Genomic DNA, 22842 nt, shown 5'->3' with positions numbered 1-22842 from the left:
ATAAGATCATTGTTTGAGGTTTGTTTGTTTTTTGAGAGAGAGAGGGAGTGAGCATGTGCACACGCACTCGAGCAAGCGGGGAGGGGGCAGAGGGGGAGAGAGAATCCCAAGCAGGCTCCATGGCTAGGGTGGAGCTGAACACGGAGCTTGGTCCCACAACCCCGACATCATAGCCCAAGCTGAAATCAAGAGTCAGACACTTAACTAACTGAGCCGCTCAGGGCGCCCCTGAGGTACATTAAAAAAAGAAAATTATTTCAGACTTACTGGAAACTTGCAAAAACAGTGCAAAGAATACCTATATGCTCTGTATCCAGATTCATCAACTGTTAACACTTTAACAAATTTGAATGCAGAGATTTTTGAATAGCAGTGTCCCCTTCTCTTGGAAAGAGGCATCATTTGACTTGTCCTCCTGCCAGACCCTCCTTTGGTGGTTAGAGGTGCTCTTTGGTAGGGGAAGGTATGTGAATGTCTGGTGGGTTGAGGGGATGCTTTGGAAGATGTTTGGGGCTTAAGCTATCTTGTCAGTGCTCCCAAGAGGGTCCGCTGGTGGGCGAGGGCTGAGGTTGGGATTGAAGTTGAGCTATGGGAAGTAGGGACAGATTCAAACATCCTACTCCTGGGCACTGTGAAGTTTTTGTAGGGCTTTTCAACAAACCAGCAAATGTGTTCCCCCATGAGAGAGCTGGCATTTGGATGCCTGATACTCAGAGAGAGACTATGTGCTAGTCAGCATTAAACTAAGAAGCAACAGCAGCAGGGGGAAGGGGGACACAAACAGCAGCCAGGGGAAAGGGGACACTGGCCTGATAATGGTTTTGTAAGACAGTGGTTCTTAACAGTGAGGGGACAGAGAGGGAAGCAGTTTTGACACCCTCTTCTCCTTTCCCTAACCATTGGACATTTGGCGATGTCCGGAAACGTTTGTGTTGTTGCTACTGGCATCTACTGGGTAGAGACCAGGGATGCTGCTAAACATGCTCAGGACAGCCCTCGTATGAAAAACTACCAGCTTCCAAATGTCAGTAGTGCTAATGCTGAGAAACCCTGGTATAAAGGGGTAGGAGTTGTGGTTAGCCAAAGAGAGAATGACCCATCTTGCCATGGGTTGTGTCTTAATGAATCATCTTTCTCCTTGCCTTCCTCCTGGTCCTAACAGAGTGGGGAGTGGTGGGTGGGATTAGAAGTGTAGCAAGAGTGCAGACACTGTTCCTGCCCCCACACAAGAGTAGCAGTCCCAGGCCTAGCTTGTGCCCTTGGGAGAGGAGCTTTAGAATGAGACCTGTTTGGGGTATCTGGGTGGCTCAGTTCGTTAAGCGTCTGCCTTCGGCTCATGTCATGATCCCAGGGTCCTGGGATCCAGCCCCTCATCGGGCTCCTTGCTCAGTGGGGAACCTGCTTCTCCCTCTCCCTCTCCCTGTTGCTCTGCCTGCTTGTGCGCACTCTCTCTCTCACACACAAATAATAATAAAGGAGGAATGAGACCTGTTTGATGTGTTGACCATCAAATAACCAAAGATGATTTTTAGACTCAGCCTGAGACTTGACTAAGATATTCTGTTATTCAGGGGACGTATCTGTCCGGTATGGGGGGGTATGGGCCAGCAGATTACACACATTTGGTAGCAGTTACTAGAAAAACCAAACAAGTTGGGAGCTCTCTAAACAATTGTACTTCATATGTCAGATAGTTTTCCAGGGAATATTTTAAACGTGGGTGCTGATTTTCATAGCCCTTAGTTATAGTGTATCAAACATTTGAAGTCTGTTTGGATCATCTTTTCATTTAGCTTTATTTTAGAAGAAGATTTTACAGAGCCAAGTAACTGGAGCCAGCAGTCTGAACTAGTTACAGAGACTAAACTCAAAGTAAAAAATGCATATGTTTTATCTTAATATAATAGCACTTTGCTGTAAATGGGACCTACTCTGCTGGGTAATATTGATTGATCCGTCTGGAATCCCATTGGAAATATCAGAACAACTCATTTTAACTTCTGTTAACATGGTAAATATGGAGCACCTTCCACATTCAAAGATCTGGGCTAGGTGGTATACATTTAATAATGAATAAAATGGACATATTTTCTTATGTTCCAGTGGGATGAGACTGTTTAAAGATTTTTAATGTTTAGGTGTAACTGGGTGGCTCAGTGAGTTGAGCATCTGCCTTCAGCTCAGGTCGTGATCCCAGGGTCCTGGGATTGAACCCCACATCTGGCTCTCTGCTCGGTGGGGAGTCTGCTTCTCTCTCTCCCTCTGCCCCTCACCCTGCCTCATGTTCTCTCTCTCACTTTCTCACTCTCTCTCTCTCTCAAATGGATAAATGGAATCTGAAAAAAAAGCTCCTAATTTTTAAAAACTTTTCATATTGGGGGCACCTGGGTGGCTCAGTCGGTTAAGTATCCAACTCTTATTTTTGGCTCAGGTCATGATCTCAGGGTCAAGCCCTATGTCAGGCTCAGCCCTGGGCATGGAGCCTGCCTAAGATTCTCTCTCTGCCCCTTCCTGTCCTCTCTCCTCTCTCTTTCTCTTTAAAAAAAAAAACAAAAACAACCCCCCCCAACAAAACCCCCCTTTTCATTTTGGAGTAATTTCAGACTTTAAAAGGGGTGTAAAATTAGTGTAAAGAATACTCAATACTCTTGGGGGTCCCTGGCTGACTCAGTAGAGCATGTGACCCTTGATCTTGCTGTCTTGAGTTGAAGCCCAGTGTTGGGTATAGAGATTACTTAAATAATAAACAAGTAAAGTTAAAAAAAAAAAAATGCCAGGGGTGCCTGGGTGGCTCAATTGAGTGTCTGGCTGTTGATTTTGGCTCAAGTCATAATGGCTTATGAGATCGAGCCCCACATCGGGCTCCACACTCATTGGGAGTCCACTTGAAATTCTCTCTCTCCCACTTCCCCTACCCCAGCTTGCACACATGCATTCTCTTTCTCTCTAAAAATAAATAAATGAATAAATGAATAAAATCTTATTTAAAAAAAAGGAATACCAGATACTCTTCACTTCTTTTCTTTTCTTTCCTTTTCTTTCTTTCTTTCTTTCTTTTCTTTCTTTCTTTCTTTCTTTCTTTCTTTCTTTTTCTCCCTTTCTCTCTTTCTCTCTCTCTTTCTCTCTCTCTTTCTTTCTTTCTTTCTTTCTTTCTTTCTTTCTTTCTTTCTTTCTTTCTTTCTTTCTTTCTAAGATTTATTTATTTACTTGAAAGAGAGGGAGAGAAGCAGACTCCCCACTGAGCATGGAACCTGACATTGGGCTCTCACACCCTGAGACCACGACCTGAGCCGAAATCAAGAGCTGGATGCTTAACCCCCTGAGCCACCCAGGTGCCCCCACTGGTACATTTCATAGTACAGTTATCAAAACCAGGAAGTTAACATAGATATGGTATTATTTATAGAACTTTATCACATTTTGCTGGTTGTCCCACTGGCTTAGGATGAAATCCAGGATCACATGTAGTGCTTAGTTGTCCTGTCCCTTTTTCTCTGTGACAGTTCCTCAGGTTTTGTCTCTCATGACCTTGACTTCTTAAGAGTATTGGCAGTTATATTATAGGACATCTTCAGTTTGGATTTGTCTGTTTTCTTGTGATTAAATTTAAGTTATGCATTTATAGCAAGAAGACCACAGGTGTGATGTGGGCTCCTTCTATTACTAGTGATATTAACTTAATCCACTTGGGTAAGGTGGTGTTTCTCCACTGTGAAGTTACTGTTTTAAGTATAATTAACTTAATTATTAATAAGTATCCTGTAGGGGCATATTTTGAGATTATATAAATGTCCTGTTTCTCAGCACACCTTTTTCACTTAATTTTAGCATCCACTCATGACTCTTTATTTTTTTTAAGACTTTTATTTGTTGATTTGAGAGAGAGATAGCACGAGTAGAGGGAGGAGCAGAGGGAGAGGGGGAGAGAGAAACCCCAAGCAGACTCCAAGCTGAGCATGGAGCCCAACACGGGGCTCGATCCCATAATCCTGAGATCATGATCTGAGCCAAAATCAAGAGTTGGACACTTAACCAGCTGACCCCCCCCCCGCCCAGTTCAAAATCCACTGATGAGTCTTATGTATAACAGTTTTTACTGTGGGGTTTGTGTAATGGTAATTTGCTGTTTCCATCATTCCTTACACATTTGTTAGAATTCTACTATGAGGAAGAGCCATCCCTTCTCCCTTATTTATTTACTGAATAGAACTAAAAAATATCTGTCATATATATTAAAAACCATGATTTCATGATCATTCCACTTCCAATCCACTATCACAGAGTTCATCCAGCTTTACCCCAATCTTAATTATAATTCCCTTCCCTAGCAGTGAAAACCCTAGCTCTCATTATCTACAAAGTATTTACTTATTTCCTCAGTCCTAGAGTATACATAAAGTAGTTTCAAAATTGTTCATTCGTACCCCTGTGAAAAACTAGAATACAGTAGGGCAATACAGTTCTTTTTGTCTTCAGCCTGTGAGTATATAATCAAAATTCTGTTTTCCAAAGTTACTCACATCAATTCCTCACCACCGCACCAGCTCTTTAGTGTGGTTGTTATTCACTTAGTAGAAAAAGCGGAAAACACAAGTTAAAAGGAAAAGAGTTAACATCCCCAGTAAATTCTGTACCGCTATTATTCTTTTTTTTTTTTCAGTGTTCTTTATCAAGTTGAGGACGTTCCCATCTATTCCTAGTTTGCTGAGAGTTTTTATTATGAATGGGTGTTGGATTTTGTCAAATGCTTTTCTGCGTATAATGATATGATCATGTGGGTTTTTTTCTTCTTTAGCCTGTTGATGTGATGTATTACATTAATTGGTTTTTGAACATTGAACCTGTCCTGCATACCTGGTATAAATCCCAATTGGTTGTGGTGTATAATTCTTTTTATATATTGTTGGTTTTGATTTGCTGTTATTCTGTTGAAGATTTTGCATTACAGTCATGGGAGATAATTGGTCTGTAGTTCTTTTCTTGTAGTGTCTTTGTCTGATTTTGGTATTAGGATGATGCCTGCCACAGAGAATGAGTTAGGAAGTATTCTCTCTACTTCTGTCTTCTAGAAGAGATTATAGAAAATTAGTGTAATTTCTTTCTAAATGTTTGGTAGGCTTCATCAGTGAACCCATCTGGGCTTGGAGCTTTCAGTTTGGGAAGGTTATTAATTATTGATCCAATTTCTTTAATAGGTATAGGCCTATCCAGATTGTCTTTTCCCTTTTGTGTGAGTTTTGGCAGATTGTGGTTTTTTTTTTTTTTTTTTAAGAATTGGTCCTTTTTATCTAGGCTATCAAATTTGTGGCCATATAATTATTCATAATATTCCTTTATTATTCTTTTAATGTCCGTGAAGTCAGTAGTGATGCCCTTTTTCATTTTTGATATTAGTAACACATTTTTTCTTTCTTTTTTTTCTTAGCCTGGTTAAATATTTATCAGTTTTATTGCTCTTTCCAAAAAACTAGCTTTTGGGCTCATTGATTTTTCCCTATTGATTGCCTGTTTTCAATTTCATTGATTTCTCCAAAATTTTTTAAGTTTTATTTATTTAAGTAATCTCTACACCCAGTATGGGGCTTGAACTCACAATGCTGAGATCAGGACTGGGCCAGCCAGGCACCCCTCTGCTCTAATTTTTATCATTTCTTTTCATCTGCTTTCTTTGATTTAATTTGCTTTTCTTTTTCTAGTGTCCTAAGGTGGAAGCTTAGATTATTAATTTTAGATCTATAGATTTTTTCTTCTTATGTGCATGCAGTGCTATAAATTTCCCTCTAAGCACTGCTTTCACTGCATCCCACAAATTTGGTTAAGTTGTGTTTACAGTTTCATTTAGTTCCAAATTAAAAAAATATATATCTTGAGAGATTTCTTCTTTGCCACATGTTTTACTTAGAAATGTGCTGTTTAATCTCCCAAGTATTTGGGGGATTTATAGCTATCTTTCTGTTACTGATTTTTAGCTTAATTCTTTTGTGGTCTGAGAGCATACATTATATGATTTTCTGTTCTTTTAAATTTGTTAAGGTGTGTTTTATGGCCTAGGATGTTGTCTGTATTAGTGAATGTTCCATGTAAGCTTGAGAGGGATGTGCATTCTTCTCTTGTTATATGACATATTCTATAAATATTGATTAGACTACTGCTGTTATTTTGATGTGTGCCTTTTCAGATTTTTCTGTGCACATATCTGTAATCACTATATTTACAAAGTAGGATAATCTTGTACGTATGATTTTATAACCTTTTTATTTCAAGTATTGTGGACCTATTTCCTTATCATAAAATACATTTTTATCATATCATTTTTGATGGCTGTGTAATGCTCTGTAGTATAAATCACCATGATTTAACTTGCTCTTCATTTGGCATTTTGAGGTCTGTCATTATTTTATTAAATAATGCACTGATGAATGCCCTTGTACTAAATAGTCACACATCCTTAATTACTTCTTTAAGTGAATGTCCTTCAGGTAGACTTGCCAGATTAAGAGGTAAGCATATTTTATGACTTGGTAAATGTCGTTTAGGTTGCCATCTAGAAGTTTCCCAGTTTACTCTTTTTTACCAGCAGTGTTTGAGTGTACCTATTGTCCCTGCATCCCAACCAGTGCCAAGTATTAATAACAAAATACTTACACTGGGTAGCGGTACATGGATATTTGTTACTGTATTCTCTAATTTTCTGTGTGTTTGAAATATTTCTTTCTTTTTTTTTTTTTTTTTTTAAGATTTTATTTGTTTGACGGCAAGAGCAGGAGGGCACAGGCAGGGGGAGAGGCAGAGGGAGAAGGAGAAGCAGGCCCCCCCACTGAGAAGGGAGCCTGATGTGGGGCTCGATCCAAGGACCCTGGGATCAGGACAGGAACCAAAGGCAGTTGCTTAACTGAGCCACCCGGGTGCCCCAAAATATTTCATATTTTTTAAAGAATGTTGTCAGGTAGTAAAGAAGAGAATGATTTGATTTTCCTGTCTTAGGTTATTAGTGAGATAGAATGTCTTAATATTTAATTACTAGTTATTTGTATTTCTTTTATAAGTTATTGGTTCTTGATATATATTCAACTAAAAGAGAAAAGGTAGGACATCTTAGTTACCCTGTCTAGTCTTAAGGTAAATACATATGGAACATTTGTTAGACTTTTCTCTTTTTCTTTTTTTTTTTTTTAAGATTTTATTTATTTATTTGACAGAGATAGAGACAGCCAGCGAGAGAGGGAACACCAGCAGGGGGAATGGGAGAGGAAGAAGCAGGCTCCCAGCAGAGGAGCCTGACGTGGGGCTCAATCCCAGAACGCCAGGATCACACCCTGAGCCAAAGGCAGACGCTTAACGACTGAGCCACCCAGGCGCCCCAGACTTTTCTTTTTTTTTAAGATTTTATTTATTTATTTGACAGAGAGAGAGCGTGCGATCACAAGCAGGGGGAGTGGCAGGCAAAGGGAAAAGCAGGCTCCCCAGTGAGCAAGGAGCTGGATGCGGGACTCAATCCCAGGATCCTGGGATCATGACCTGAGCCACAGGCAGACGCTTAAGTGACTGAACCACCCAGGTACCCCTAGACTTTTTTGAAATGTTGAAAATTAGTATATTACCTAAATATGAGATGGGATTTTCTAAGAACTTATCCCTCAGGAAATTTTTTTTTTTTGAGGTCTTATAAAGTCTTTGCTGTATAAAGTATTTTATCCATCCTTTTGAGTCACAGAGTATTATTTGAGGAAGATATATTAATCACTGACTTTAGCCCAGGCTAGTTTTGGATGCTTATAGAGAGGTCAACTACTAGAATCTGAGGTGGGTGGTTTGGTTGGTTGGTTGTTTTTTAAAGAAGTAAAGAAAAAAATTTTCCTTCCTTCCTTCCATTCTGTACTGCATACATACAGAAAAGAGAGTACCATAAGCATTACTGTTCGATGAATTATCACATATTGTATATACCTGTTGTCTTTATCAGTTCGGGCTGCTATAACAAAATACCGTGGACTTGGTGGCTTAAACAGTAGAAATTTGTTTCTCAAAGTTCTGGAGGCCAGAAAGTCCCAAGGTGCCGGCCAGTTCATTTCCCTGTGAGGGACTTCTTCCTGGTTTGCGGATGGCTGCCTTCTTGGTGTATCCTCAAATGGTGGAGAGAAAGATGGTCTCTCTTGAGTAATAATTGCATTCATGAAGGCTCCACCTTCATGACCTAATAACCTCCCAAATGGGCTACTTCCAGATGCCATCAGGTTGGGAAATAGGACTTCAGCATATAAATTGGAAAGGGGGGTGGGGGTCACAGGCATTCTGTCTATAGCACCTATGTAACCACTGCCCAGATTAATAAACAATGTTGCTTTATATGCAGAAGTCCCTCCTGGCCTCTCCTGGTTGTTTTCCTTTCTATCCTTCCCAGAGGTAGTCATTGTTGTAAGTTCTGATACTGAAGAGTCCTTTGACTTGCTTCAGCCTTCTGTATATGGAATCACACAGGATGTATTCTTCTACCTTTTTTGCTTAGTATTTTTTAAATTCATCTTGTGTATAACTGGAATCTGTTCATTTTCATTGTTATAAAAAGTCTTTCAGCATAAGAGTATATCACAGTTTATTCATTAGTTCCTCTGTTAAAGGATGTCTAGGTTGGGTAGAGGGCATTCTTTCTTTTTTTTTTTTTTTTAAGATTTTATTTATTTGACAGAGAGACACAGCCAACGAGAGAGGGAACACAAGCAGGGGGAGTGGGAGAGGAAGAAGCAGGCTCCTAACGGAGGAGCCTGATGTGGGACTCAATCCCAGAACGCTGGGATCACGCCCTGAGCCGAAGGCAGACGCTTAACGACTGTGCCACCCAGGCGCCCCAGAGGGCATTATTTCAAAATTCTGTCTCTTGTTGAATGTTTATACTCATTTCTCTTAATATAAACCCATGAGTGGACTTGCTGGATTTTGTATGCTATCTCCAGTCTCTCCAACCCAGTAGTTTAAACTTTCATTGATCGATGCCTAGATACAGTCATTCAGTAGCTGTTGATCCCCCACTATGTTTATATGTCTGCCATAGTGTAGGTATTGGGGGCATGGTTGTAATTAAGACCATATTATTTTATAATTTAAGTGTATAAGACTAATTAAAATAATAAGTATAAGTAGTTCATTCACATTCTTAAAAGTTCATTCAAGTTCAGTCAGATTGCTTTTTGGCCATCTTTTTGTTGGGAAAACAGATGTTCCTTTCTGGTTAGAGTTCTCTAATGTTCCTTTTCTTTCCTTTTTTTAAGAAGATTTATTTATTTATTTATTTATTTATTTGAGAGAGAGCGCGAGGATGCATGTGCTCCTGCTTGAGTGGGGAGAGGGGCAGAGGGAGAGAATCTTCAACCAGACTCCCTGCTGAGCCTGGAGGCTGACTTGGGACTCAGGGCTCGATCTCACCACCCATGAGATCATGATCTGAGCCGAAACCAAGAGCCAGACACTCAAGCAACTGAGCCACCCAGGTGCCCCAGAATTCTCTAATTTTCAATTATATATGGTTGTTGGGAACCAGAGCTTTGGGCAAGAATGGGGGTGCAGTAAGGAAGATGAGCGTGGCAATGGTGGGCATGGTTAGAGGAGAAGAGGCGAGAGGCAGGATGCTCCCTGAGAGGCTGTGGGGTGGAGGCAGGTTAAGTGAGCCAGTAAATGGCAGAGAGGGAGGAATGAAATAACTGAATGTCTTTGTTCTGGCAATAGTCTTGGGGCCCTGAAACTTTTATTCTGTTTTATTTTAATTGAGGTGAAATCCACATACCATAAAATTCACCCTTTTAAAGTATACTACTTAGGAGTTTTTAGTATATTCACAAGGTTATGTAACCATCACCACTATATAATTCCTGAACATTTCTGTTATTTCAAAAAGAAACCCTGTACCTATTAGCAGGCACTTTCCATTTCCTTCCACTTTCCTCTTCTCATGCTCTAAAGGCCCACTAGTCTACTTTCTGTCTCTATAGATTTACCTCTTCAAGATATTTCATATAGATGGGGTCATACACTTTTTCGACTGGCTTCTTTCACTTAGCATTATGTTTTCAAAGTCCATCCACATTGCTGTATGAATTGGTAGTTCATCTCTTTTTATGGTTGAGTATTCTATCGTATGAATGTAACACATTTTCTTTATGCGTTAATTAGTTGATGGACATTTGGGTTATATATCCCCTTTTGGCTATTAGGAATAATGCTGCTGTGAACACTCATGAACACATTTTTCTGTGGGCATTTGTTTTCGTTTCTCTTGGGTATATATCTAGGAGTGGAAATGCTATAAAGCTTTTGGTTTTTTTCAGGAGCGTTCTCCAAATGGATAGTTCATTAGGTCCCACGTTGGAGTAGTGTAGTGGACCGCATGGACCACTCACAGTTCCAGTGGCCGGGTTTCACTTTTGTTTTGGACATTCATATTGCCATTTTGAATTCTCCCTTGGGTTGTGGGGTGTTTTGTTTGTTTGTTTGTTTGTTTGGGGTTTTTTTGACTGGATGTCTCCAGGTACTTGCTGCCCTGGATGTTGATTTGTCTTTGTTATTTGGGTTTTGGGCATATTCAGGATTTGCAGTTGAACTTGAATAGCTAATTTTCTTCTTTCCATTCCTTATAGATTCTCCTGCAGCTGTTAAGTAACACATGTATCGTTTCTGCCTATGCATCTGATAATGCTCATGTTGTCTATTTCTGAGGTATTTATTTTAAAGGTATTGGGCACCAAGGTCTTTTTTTTTTCTTTGATCCGATTCTTGTGCAATGTGAATCCACAGCAATACAGGATATGTTGGGTTCCCTACAAACTGGAGGAGTGCCAGCTCAGACATGTTTGTATTTATTCCAATCAAGTTTCCAAGCCCAGCAGACCTCTTGAAGATCAGAGAACATTGGATTGGGCACCTTGCCTAGGAAAATGCTCCTTGTGTCTCTTTTGAGTGCTTGTGATGACTGTTTGTCAGGCATTTGCTTAGATATTTTCAAGACAATACTGGAGCCCTGAGAAATGTGGAATGAAGGAGTAAATCTTTAAACCAGACAAAGTACCTGGGTCAATGACTGGCAAAGATCTATGTACAATAAAGCAAATGCCACCAGATATAATTGGACATCTCTTGACTGAAAGGTTCATGAGGTCAAGGACTATTTCTTTCCTTTTTTTCCTTCACTGTCCACTGCTCACCGTTTCCTTTTTTTTTTTTTCCCTTCACTGTCCAAATAGTTTAGAGCTATACCTGGCAACACATGATGTGCTGAATAAATACTTGTTAACTGGGTTAATAAATGTTGAATAGTTTCTTACTCCATGTTCCTTCTTCATAAGCTCTTTGCAGTCTTTTTAGTTTCTGCATAATGTAGAAGGCTCTTGTCCTTCCAACCTGAGCAACCTCTTGACTTGCCAGATTCTGGTACTTCTATTAGGTTTCGACCCTATCATCTTTGATAGCAAATAGTAATATGCTGTTTCTGTTCTTACCAGAGGTAGCCACATCTTGTTTGTTATAGCTTCCAAATTCCTGCCTGATTCTTGTCCTCATACTCTGGGAAGTAGTGAGAGGAATAACTTGGAAAGTGCAAGGTAGGTTGTCAAGAGCCCTGCATTTTATTTTTAATTTGAAGACATGGGAGAGCCACATGAATATAACAAAATCAAAATGACACCATAGGGAAACTTTTCTTGTGTATATAGTCTAGACTAGAGGTGAGAGGAGAGAAACGGCAGAGGAGAAGGCCTTAGGGTCTAGTGCAGCGGTTGAGATGTGAAGAGATGATGGCTAGCACTAGTGGCTGGCAGCAGCTGTGTAAGGGAAAAGTCAGGTTTGAAAGAGACTTTGCACAAAGACTCTCTAGAGTCTGTTAACACTGAATATTGAACAGAAACGCAAAAGAGAGGGCAGATCCAAAGGGCCACATAGAGGTTAGAAGACTGGTAGTACCTTAAACAGAAATAAAGCATGTGGAAAATGAAGGCATTTGGGAGGAAGGGATGAAGATGATTGTTTTAGGCATGAGGTGTTTTTTTTTTTTCCATTGCCATTTTTTGTACCTTTGGTTCCACTACTTAACTAGTTTATTCTACAGCGTTCTCTTTATTTCATAGTCTGTTTTTCGGGCAAAATACCTACCTCTGCCTATCACCAATAATTAGTTTCTTTCTTTCTTTTTTTTTTTTTAAGATTTATTTATCTTAGAGCACAAACAGGGGGAGGGGAAGAGGGAGAGAATTCTCAAGTAGACTCTCCGCTGAGTGTGGAGCCTGACAGGGGACCCAGCCCCAGGACCCTGAGATCATGATCTGAGCCAAAATCAAGAGTTGGTTGTTCAACCAACTCAGCCACCCACGTGCCCCTATTACCAATAATTTCTTTTTTTTTTTTTTTAAGATTTTATTTATTTATTTGACAGAGAGAGACAGCCAGCGAGAGAGGGAACACAGCAGGGGGAGTGGGAGAGGAAGAAGCAGGCTCATAGCAGAGGAGCCTGATGTGGGACTCGATCCCGGTACGCCAGGATCACGCCCTGAGCCGAAGGCAGACGCTTTAACGACTGCGCTACCCAGGCGCCCCACCAATAATTTCTAAAAGCATCTGCACTGATTAGGATTAGATTAGCTTAAATGAGTTTATTTCTTTCTAGCGTAAATGAAGTCTAAGCTGTCCAGGTTTTCTTCTGGTGGTTCTGTGATCCTCAGGAATCCAGGCTCCTTCAGTCATGTAGCCCTGTTGTCCTCAACATGGGACTTTCACCTTATTGTCAAGATGGCTGCTTCAGTGTCAGCTATCACTTTGACGTGCCAACCAACAGGAAAGAAGAAGGAATGAAAATGGACATGCCCCGCCTCCCCTTTAAGAATACTTCATGGACTTTGCAAGCACTATTTCTCTTTATGCCCAGTTGATCAGATTTTAGTCATGGCCACACTTAACAGCAGGGAGGTCTGGGAAACGTCTTTATTCCAGGTAGCCATGTGCTCAGTTAAAAACGAAGAGTTTGGGGCACCTGGGTGGCTCAGTCATTAAGCATCTGCCTTCAGCTTGGATCATGATCTCAGGGTCCTGGGGTCAAGCATTGGGCTCCCTGCTCAGTTGGGAGTCTGCTTCTCCCTCTCCCTCTACCCCTCCTGCTCATGCTCTCTCTCTCCAATAAATAAGTAAAATCTTTTAAAAACAAACAAACAAAAAACCAAAACAAAACAAAAACCAAAATGAGTTTGCCTCCAAGGAAGAAGCAGCAAATAGGCATTGGGAGACTCCTTGGAGTCTCTTCTTTTTCCAGAGTAAGAACCAGATTCCAAATTCTTTCAGGTTATAGAACTTAATTCTCCAAACCTTAATTATCTTTATAATAATAAAAAATATACTAAATAATAATAAAATGATTTCAGATAATAAAATATAAAAAATGTACACTTCTGTAATTGTACTTTTTTTTTTTTTTAAGAGGGAGCGCGGGAGTGGGGGGAGAGGGAGAATCTTAAGCAGGCTTCATGCTCAGCGTGGAGCCTGACGTGAGACTCCATCCCACAACCCTGAGATCAAGACCTGAGCTGAAATCAAGAGTTGGGCGCTTAACCAGCTGAGCCACCCAGGAGCCCCTGTTCTTGTATCCTTTAAAATGACACATAGACTGATGACTAGTAGTGATAGCATATGTTATGGAATAGACCAGCATTGGTGTCAGTGTCTAAAGTTTGAATTAAAAAAAAAAGTTTGAATATAAGATCAATAGATGCAGAAGCTAGAGAAGTTATAGTATGATAAAGACCACGTTGTACCTGGGCAGCTTTGGATGTAATTTTTCTGCATAAGCTGTTATAAATCTTATTACTTATAAACATACAGGAATTACAGAGGACAGAAGTAGAACGCAGCATTTCTGCTAGGCCTTTCTTAGCAAGAAGAAGAATATATGTTGATCTTATTTCTGGGCTTTTTCATTTTTCTTAAGTGTGGTTTATCATTTTCTCCTCTCTGGGTCACATCCAGCTTTGTCTGTTGTATGCACTGCTCACAGTGCACTTTATACCTGGTGAACCGTCAACACACTTGACCTCTGAGCATACTTCCTCACTCTCCTTTTGTTTCTCTTCATTTCCAGCAGTGTTCAAGAACTCTTTCCATTCTGTACTTATCCTATAAGAATTTCAGATGGAGATACGTGTTTCTTATTTGTTTAAAAGTATACTTGTTTATTGTCCCCATGTTTTAAAACGAGCTCCACGAGAGCACTGTTAGGATTTGTTCACTGCTGAACACACCCCGCCCCCCCATGCCTAGTCACCTGTGAGAAAATATTTTTGTTAAGAATACATATCCTAGGGGCGCCTGGGTGGCTTAGTCGGTTGAGCGTCTGACTCTTAATTTCAGCTCAGGTCATGATCTCAGGGTCTTGAGATTGAGCCCTGTGTCAGGTTCCACACTCAGTGGGGAGTCTGCTTGGGATTCTCTCTCTGCCCCCCACCACACGCGTGCTCATGCACTTGCTTTCTCTCTCAAATAAATGAATCTTTAAAAGAAACGAATACATATTCTATTCTGGCTAATGGTTTTTGGGGATGAGAATGTGGTAGGGAAGGGGTAAAGGTGTTTTTTAATCTTTAAAACTCTAAAATAGTCTTCCCACAAGAAGAAATCTCAGTAAAATCTTTTGGAGAGGAGCCAGTCATGTGTCGTTACCTTGACCATCTTCCTGAACCTTAGATTGGTTTGCATTGCTTAACACATAGCCTTTCAACAGGCCAGAACACGAACTTGGAACTATCTTAGAAAACCTAGACGTGCAGGCTATTGTATATAAGAGAAACCTCAGGGGGCATCTGGGTGGCTCACTTAGTTGAGTGTCTGCCTTCAGCTTGGGTCATGGTCCTGGGGTCCCTGAGTCAGGCTCCCTGCTCTGCAGGGAGTCTGCTTCTCCCTCTCCCTCTCCCTCTGCCTCTCCCCCTGCCGTGCGTGCACGCACACACGCGCTCTCTCTCTCTCTCTCTCTTAAATAAATAAATAAATAAAATCTTTAAAAAAAGAAAGAAACCACAAGATGCTTCCTAACACTGCTTGAGGCTGGCCCTTTTTAAATATATTTCTTTCCCAGTTTTTCTTATAAAGAGGAGAAATTTTCTTTCTTTTTTTTAAAGATTTTATTTATTTTTAAAGATTTTATTTATTTATTTGACAGAGAGAGAGCACAAGCAGGGGGTGCCACAGAGGGAGAGGGAGAAGCAGGCTCCCTGCCAAGCAGGGAGCCCAACATGGAGCTTGGTCCCAGGACCCTGGGATCATGACCCAAGCTGAAGGCAGATGCTTAGCCTACTGAGCCACCCAGGCACCCCTTAAAAATGTTATTTGTCAGAGAGCACAAGCAGAACAGCAGGCAGAAGGAGAAGCAGCCTCCCTGCTGAGCAAGGAGCCCTATGTGGGACTCAATCCCAGGACTCTGGGATCATGACCTGAGCCAAAGGCAGATGCTTGACCAACTGAGCCACCCAGGCGGAATCAATCCCAAGAGGAGAAATTTTCAATTATATGATCACTTGGTTATTTTGAGAACTTTAAATAGTTATAAAAGATGCCTTTTAATACACTGGATGGTGTCTTAGGTCTGAGGGTGTTTCAAGGTATCTAAGGGTTAAGTCTGTGTTAGATTTTCAGGGCGTACAGGTCTGATCAGGGAGAGTTTCTTGATGTCTGTGGGCTGTGCCTTTGTAACACTTGGCAGCAACTCTAGCTCGGACATCGTTAGAGACTTCTTGGCTTTGTTTTCTCCCAAATTCCTGGATCACCTGAGATTTCTGCCCTGTGTAGAGATCATTCCCTCATTCTCTATATGTACCTGCTGCAGTGGCAGCCATGATACAACTCAACAAATGTTGCTTCCTCACTATGGACTAATTTGACTGGAGCGTGCCTTAAATGTGAAAAGCCACCCCTTGTTTTTATTAGGACTGAAGTTTGTTAATTCTGTTATTTCCATGTGAGAATGAGTAGGTGTAGGATTAGGGTCCTAACCTTTTCTCCCAATGGACCTTTTCTGTCTCAAAGCTTCCATTCTTAATGTTGTAGCTACTGTCAGAGTGTCACTAGGTCTGTAGCTTTTTTTAAAAAATTGTTTGTTTGTTTGTTTATTAATCTCCTCACCCAACATGGGGCTTCAACTCATGATCCCCAGATCAAGAGTTTCATGCTCTTCCAACTGAGTCAGCCAGGTGCCCTGGGTCTGTAGCTTTTTGCCTAAGAAAAAAATAATGGTGGGTGGTTACCTCCCTAAAATGCCAGTTGAACGGCGTGTGTTCAAAAGTCTGGTGGCATGGTGTTTTATTCATCTTTTCAGGGCATTATTTCTGCACAAAGTATGTCAGCAGGGTTTTTTTTGGAAATGTCTGAGCAAAGACATTGAAGGCAGAGAGGCTAATAGAGACAGCCTTCAAGAGAGCTAAGGTTCTTGGGTGGGAGGTAGCAGATGAAGAGCCAGTAGAAATAATCTCTTCAGTGGTGAGACCGGAAGAATAGCTGCTGGTTCTTTGGGGGAAACCTGGGGAACACTCTGCAGCCTTTGTGGTGGGCTCAGCAGTGTGATCTGTGCAGTATCTTAGGACTTGCGGGCCTTGTATTTTCTCTTGGCTATTCCTCCCACGTCCCAGCATGAGCTCTGTAAGAAAAAGAAGTGAGAGAGAAAGGGTTTGATTATGTTACTCAGTAAACAAAGTAAAGTAAGAAGCTTTACATTTACCACATTGATTTTAGAAATTCCTCTTTTTTTCCCTCTGCAGTGACTCAATTTAGAGACCTGGTATATGTTGAATTTCGGGTCCAGTTTTTCCAGAGAAATGAGCTGGGGAAGAAGCTAGAACAATAATCATCTCAGGGGGCGCCTGGGTGGTTCAGTCAGTTGAGCGTCCAACTCTTTCAGCTCAGGTCATGATCTCAGGGTAGCGAGATCAAGCCCTGCATCAGGCTCCGTGCTCAGTGTAAAGTCTGCTTGTCCCTGTCCTTCAGTTCCTCCCCCTGCTCTCTCCTGCTCTCTCTCTCTCAAATAAATAAATAAAATCTTTAAAAAAAAAAGTCATTTCAGAATATGCAAGAGTGTTAAATAGTTAAAAAAAAAAAAAAAAAGTTAGTGTTCTAGTATTCAATGATATGGGGAGAAAATCGCCCTAAGGGCTGCAGTAGGTAGAGAGCCCCTCTTTTAAAAATCTGGGACTAAAACCTCTGCCCCGCATACCCCACAATTATTTTAGGGCTGAGAAAATTGTTAGGAAGAAACAAGCTATATCTTGTTTCTATATCTGTTCTACTCTGTGAGTACTTTGATTTCATTATGATGTGATTGAAACCAACTGAGAAAAAAAAAATGAAATAGAAGTTATAGAAGCCTGAATTCTGAAGGGAATTCTGAGGATTACCAGAAAGATGTGTTCAGATATGATCTATTTCCACTAAGAATTGTTTGGAAATAAATTATTGATTGACCAGGGAAATCTTAACTAGGCTGAGGTCCTTATCAACATTGGATGAAGTATTGCTTTAAAACATAAAAAATTGGGGGGCATCTGGGTGGCTCAGTCATTAAGCGTCTGCGTTCGGCTCAGGGCATGATCCGGGAGTCCTGGGATCGAGCCCCACATCGGGCTCCTCCGCTGGGAGCCTGCTTCTTCCTCTTCCACTCCCCCTGCCTGTGTTCCCTCCCTCTCTGGCTGTCTCTCTGTTAAATAAATGAAATCTTTAAAAATAAATAAATAAGTAAATAAATAAATAAAACATAAAAAATTGGGATGCCTGGGTGGCACAGTCGGTTAAGTGACTCTTGGTTTCAGCCCAGGTCTGATCTCACGGTCATGAGATAAAGCCCCATGTTGCACTCTGTGCTCAGCACTGAGTCTGCTTCAGATTCTCTCCCCTTCTGCCCCTCCTGCTCATGCTGTCTCTCTCTCAAATAAATAAATAAACCTTTAAAAAATAAAACATACAGAATTACAACAAACTGAAAGTTTCAAAAATATTTGCATTTTAGTGGTTCACATTTATTCAGTTATTCTAAGTAAAATTAGCTGGACTTATAATTTTTAAAAAATTCTTTATTTAAATTCAATTTAGTTAACATATACTGTATTATTAGTTTCAGGGGGAATCTTGTAATTGTTTCTTCATAGTAAGGTGTTTGTGGTGAAGGAGTTTGCGGAGTGCCCCATCTACCTGGTCTCAGTCCCCGATGTCTCACCTTCTCACAGGGAAAGAAAAGACTTTTGGCAGTTTTGGTTATTTACTTATTTGCTTACTCATTTGTTTGTTTATATTTTACCTCTTTGTTTTTGACCCAAATGACTCTTAGAGTGTGAGAGTTTTGTGGATACCCTGGTAGACAAGTCTTCTGGGAGCTAAGTTGATGAAATTACCTCCAAGACTGCAGGTTTTCTTTCATAATGACAAGAGGCATTTTGTAGAAGAACTGAGATCTTATTTTAAAATGCACCGAAGACTGGTAGGGAGTGGTGGTGGAGGGGGTGGAATATATTCTCAGCACCAGACACCTTCGAAATAATCAAGTTGCTGTGTGTCGGGGCCTGGTCTAGGGTGTATTGTGTTCCTGGAGCAGAGTTCATCTTGAGACCCTGACTCTGGCCAGCTCTGAGCCTGATGGGTTGGGCTGAGTGAAACACAGGCCAGCCGTATTGCTTCAGAGAGCACAAATAAGGTTTTAGCAAGATGCTGTTTTGTGTCCTCTTACGAAATGACAGATAAATGGTCAAGTAGTCAAAAATATTATTATTTTTAAAAGATTTTATTTATTTATTGGAGAGCACAAGCCGGGGGAACGGACAGAGGGAGAAGGAGAAGCAAACTCCCCACTGAGCAGGGAGCCTGATGCGGGGCTTGATCCCAGGACCCTGGGATCATGACCTGAGCTGAAGGCAGATGTTTAACTAACAGACAGATACCCAGGTGCCCCGTGAAAAATATTATTAAGGAGCATTTCAGAAAAAAATGTTTGCACTTTCATCTAGACAAGAAAGGATATCAAGATGAGGTATCAGCTGAGAGTGCAGTCTCTCCTTGCCCCTCAACTTTAAATTGGACCCTAAAGTGGGATTCTGTTTCCAGTGGAGATCCCATCAGGGCCTCATCTCCTGGCTTCTTAGAGAGTGACTTAGATCCTGTTCTGTGAAAAGCCAGTCTATGGCTCTTGGGTAGCATAGTTGGTTAAGTGTCCGGCTCTTGGTTTCCGCTGAGGTCATGATCTCAGGGTCATGAGATCGAGCTCGGCATCAAGGTGCACACTCAGCACGGAGTCTGCTGAAGACCCTCTCCCTCGCCCCCTCACCTGAGTGTGCACATGCATGCTCTCTCTCTCCCCGCTCCCAAATAAATAAATAAATCTTTAAAAAAAATAAAGAAAAGAAAAGCCAGTCAAACAGAGGGTATAGAAATCACTGGACAGAGCTACTACAAAGTTATCACAGAGCATTCTGTGTGCTTCCCTTAGGATTTCTTCCTCTACTTCCCTCCTTCCTCCCTTTCCTCCTTTCCTCTTTCTGTCTCATTTTAGTTTTGGGCTTTGGAAATACTGAGTTTTACAAGATGTTTGAACTATAACATATCCTTGCACCAGAAAGAATGAGCCTGGCTGCTTTGCAAAAGATTTCTATAAAAACTACCCTTTTATACTAAGAGGAACGACATACATCTGTTTTAAACCTGTTATTTGGTTCCTCTTGCTTTACTCTTCCTGCAAGTCCATTTGATTGCTGGGTTGTTGAAACTGCTGGTAGCAGCTGCTTACTAGCAGCCCTCTTTGTCTTAGGCACCATGCCTTAAAGTAATTATAGTGCTTTAAGAACACAAAGACCACTTGAGACCACCCAGTTTGGGGGATTGGCAACACTATCAGGGAGCAGGGTCTTTATGACAGTCTTCTAAAAAATCCCTATGGGGCCATTGCCTGCGAATTTCTTTAGACTTTATGTATCTTTTTATCAGAAGCCACCTATTTGGTGTGGCAGCTGTTACAAGTTGGCTGCCTCCCTGGATGTGTAAAACAAAGAAAGCAATATGGCAAAAAGAAAACCTGACTTTTGGTCCTGTATGTGTTGCTAAGTAGCTCTGTAATCTTGGACAGGCTGTTCCGTGTATCCCAGCCATACTTTCCCATGTGGAAGTTTTATATGTGCCCTACTTGTGAGGATTGAGCAAGGTGACATTTGTGAAGAATGCCTTTGTAAACTGTAATTGCCTTGTGAATTAAGATTACTATCTCTGATAAACAGTACCAGTTCTCAGCCACCAGTAACCTGATTCTCCCATCCTGTGTTTGGAAGAAGCACAAATCTACGAGGAGGGATTGCTGATGTTTCAGTGTGAGTTGTATTCACAAGGCTCACATACTTTCTTCCTGCCTTTTGAGCCTGTCTGTCTCTCTCCATGCTTCAATGGGATGACCTGTTCTGTCGCACAGCAACCATGCTCTCAGTACAAAATGTGATTGTGACCGTGCTTGTGTTGGGAGATCGTCAACAAACGTGTCGAGCTGCTGGCCAGAAATGTTCTTCCCTTCCCATTTGCTCTTGTTACCTCCACAGTACCTTAAGAAAGGATTCTTGGGGTTTGGTTATAAGCCAGCTGGACCGTATGGTAGAGCCATAATTCTCTGACCCAAGTCCTTTTCACAGGTTGACAGTCACAAAATGAAGTTATGAAGTCTCCAGGAGCAGCAGCTGGGAAGGGAAATGGAAATGTGGATGTTGAGTTCAGCCATCCTCAGACCCAGAGTGTGCTCCTCTCTAGTGTCCCTGAGGTGGAGAATGAGGACTTGACTTGCTTTACTGTTCAGAAATGCAGTTCTCTCTAGCTTTCTGCAGCTTTACATTAAGACCCTGGGGGATATACTTAGACACACCTATATGTGACTTTGTCAAATGAGGGCTTTGGACTTGGGAGATAAATTTTAGCAGGTTTTGATCTAATTTAAACCTAATCTAACACTACGGAGAAAGGAGGTGTCTCTGGTTTTACTTTCAAACGTGTGATGCCTCTTTAGGAGCCAGACCTGGTTAATCAGACTCATGGTCTTCATGGTACCTTTGCCATGAATAATTCAAATTCAATTTGAATTTGAATTATTCAAATGAACAAATTTTTTGTTCAATAATTCAAATGAACAAAAATTCAATAATTCAAATGAACAATAATAATTCAATAATTCAAATGAACAAAAATCCTAATGTGTGAAGATGGTAGGTAATAGACAATTAAAAGTGGACAACCAAAAATGATGAAATCATTCATTAATGACTTATTTATTATTTATTAATATTTATTTATCCAACTCATTTATTAATCCAACTCCCCACAGTTTGCTTCCCTAGGAGACACTGGCAGTTTTTACCCTATGAAATCTGAAGAAAGGGCCTGGCCAGCATAGGGAGGGTCGTAGTGTATGTCACCCTGTGCTTGGTATATCTGGGCAGCCTATGTGTGATAGCAGCTGGGGAATCAAATCATAGATAAACCTGATTATTCTCATTCAAGTGATTTCTCTGTTTATTCTTACTAAAACAATTGGCTGTTCTTCAACAGTGATATTAAAAGCATTTCATATTCTTTAGCAGTGGTCTCCTGACAGCCTTATGTCTAGCCACATGCAGATTGAAAAGAAAGAGCCATCCTAGCTGTAGGGGACTCTGAGGAATTGGAAATCATTGCTTTTGTGACGCAGGAGGGGAAGGCAGTCTTCTCAAAGTTGATATGCTAATACGTGCTCCTGGCAGGAGTTTCCTACACTGGACGAAAGTCATCCATGGTTCCTGGAGCGGCATATTTGTTACCCTAGAAGTATAAAAGACTCCTTGCCTTAGAAATTCCTGAGTCTACTGACACCTCCAAGTGGTGAACTCAAAATTTGCAGATGACTGTATTCGCAGAGTGCCTTGTTCCTGTGGCACTGTTCACTCTTCAAATGGCAACCCACACGTTTTGTGAACAGGGTGTACAGATGCCCACTGTGACAGCAGTACCTCCCTCCAGAGCCACGGTGTGCTAAGTACTCCAATCTTCCAGGGATAGTTGGATCCATTCAGTCTTTTGTTCCTTCCACAAGCGCTTATTAAGTTCCTTTTCTGTACCTTGTATTGCACTTGGTACTGATAATAAAAGGCCAGCAAGATTTAGCCTGGACACTAAGGTGTGGCCCAGCAAATGACAACTAACACTAAGTGCTAATATAATGATATGGGTTCTGACATGCAGTGACCATTGCCTATGAAAGCTTAGTCTTTTAGTAGATTGAAATGGGTTGTGAAATATTACCTGACAAGCAAATGAGGTGAAGTGAGTGGCTTTTTGACCTGTCTAGTCTCACCTGCTGATGTTAGTCCGTTTTTAGCACGTAGGAGTCAAAATACATTTATTGAGCCCTCACAGTATTCCATGCTAAGCTCTTTACATGTTTTAATTTACTTAATCTTCATAGCCATCTTATGGAACAGGTACTGTTATCCCTACTTTACAAGTGAGGAAACTGAAGCACATAGAAGTTAATAAGGTCCTTGTTGGAGATTATGAGGTGGAGGCAAGATTCAAATTTAGGGAACCTGACGCAGAGTCCACGTGTTAAATGATGGTATACTGCCTCTAGGTAGAAGGATCCCATCCTGATCCACCTCCTGTATGGTAGAGCTGGGCAGAGTGATAGTCCCCTGACCTCCCTGCTGGTGGAGGTCTTCTCTTTCCTGAATTGGTTTCTGAGAGCAGATTGCTTGTGCTTAATACAGAGCAGGAGTTGATGAATGCAGTAGGAGGTCCCTTATCTACTGCCCCACATGTGAATCTGGCTCTGCCTTTCACCAT

General features: G+C 41.1%; 1 protein-coding gene across 7 annotated transcripts in view; it reads left to right on the top strand.

Moving 5' to 3' along the window:
* The window catches only part of RBM6 (RNA binding motif protein 6), a 103428-nt gene that overhangs the window by 57645 nt on the left and 22941 nt on the right, over positions 1–22842 (top strand). Inside the window, exon 2 of one of the 7 annotated variants that reach the window (XM_045807167.2) lies at positions 20265–20354. The exons of the other annotated variants lie outside the window; for them this stretch is intronic. The gene's annotated coding sequence lies outside the window, so the exon portion shown is untranslated. The remainder of the gene's footprint in view (positions 1–20264; positions 20355–22842) is intronic. 7 annotated transcript variants of the gene reach the window in all.

The sequence above is a fragment of the Ursus americanus genome, chromosome 14 (genome assembly GCF_024610735.1).
Source record: "Ursus americanus isolate L20-20 chromosome 14, mUrsAme1.1.p, whole genome shotgun sequence".
NCBI classification, from domain to species: domain Eukaryota; kingdom Metazoa; phylum Chordata; class Mammalia; order Carnivora; family Ursidae; genus Ursus; species Ursus americanus.
Note: the sequence above shows the minus strand (reverse complement) of the source record. Positions and strands in the feature narration are given on the sequence as shown.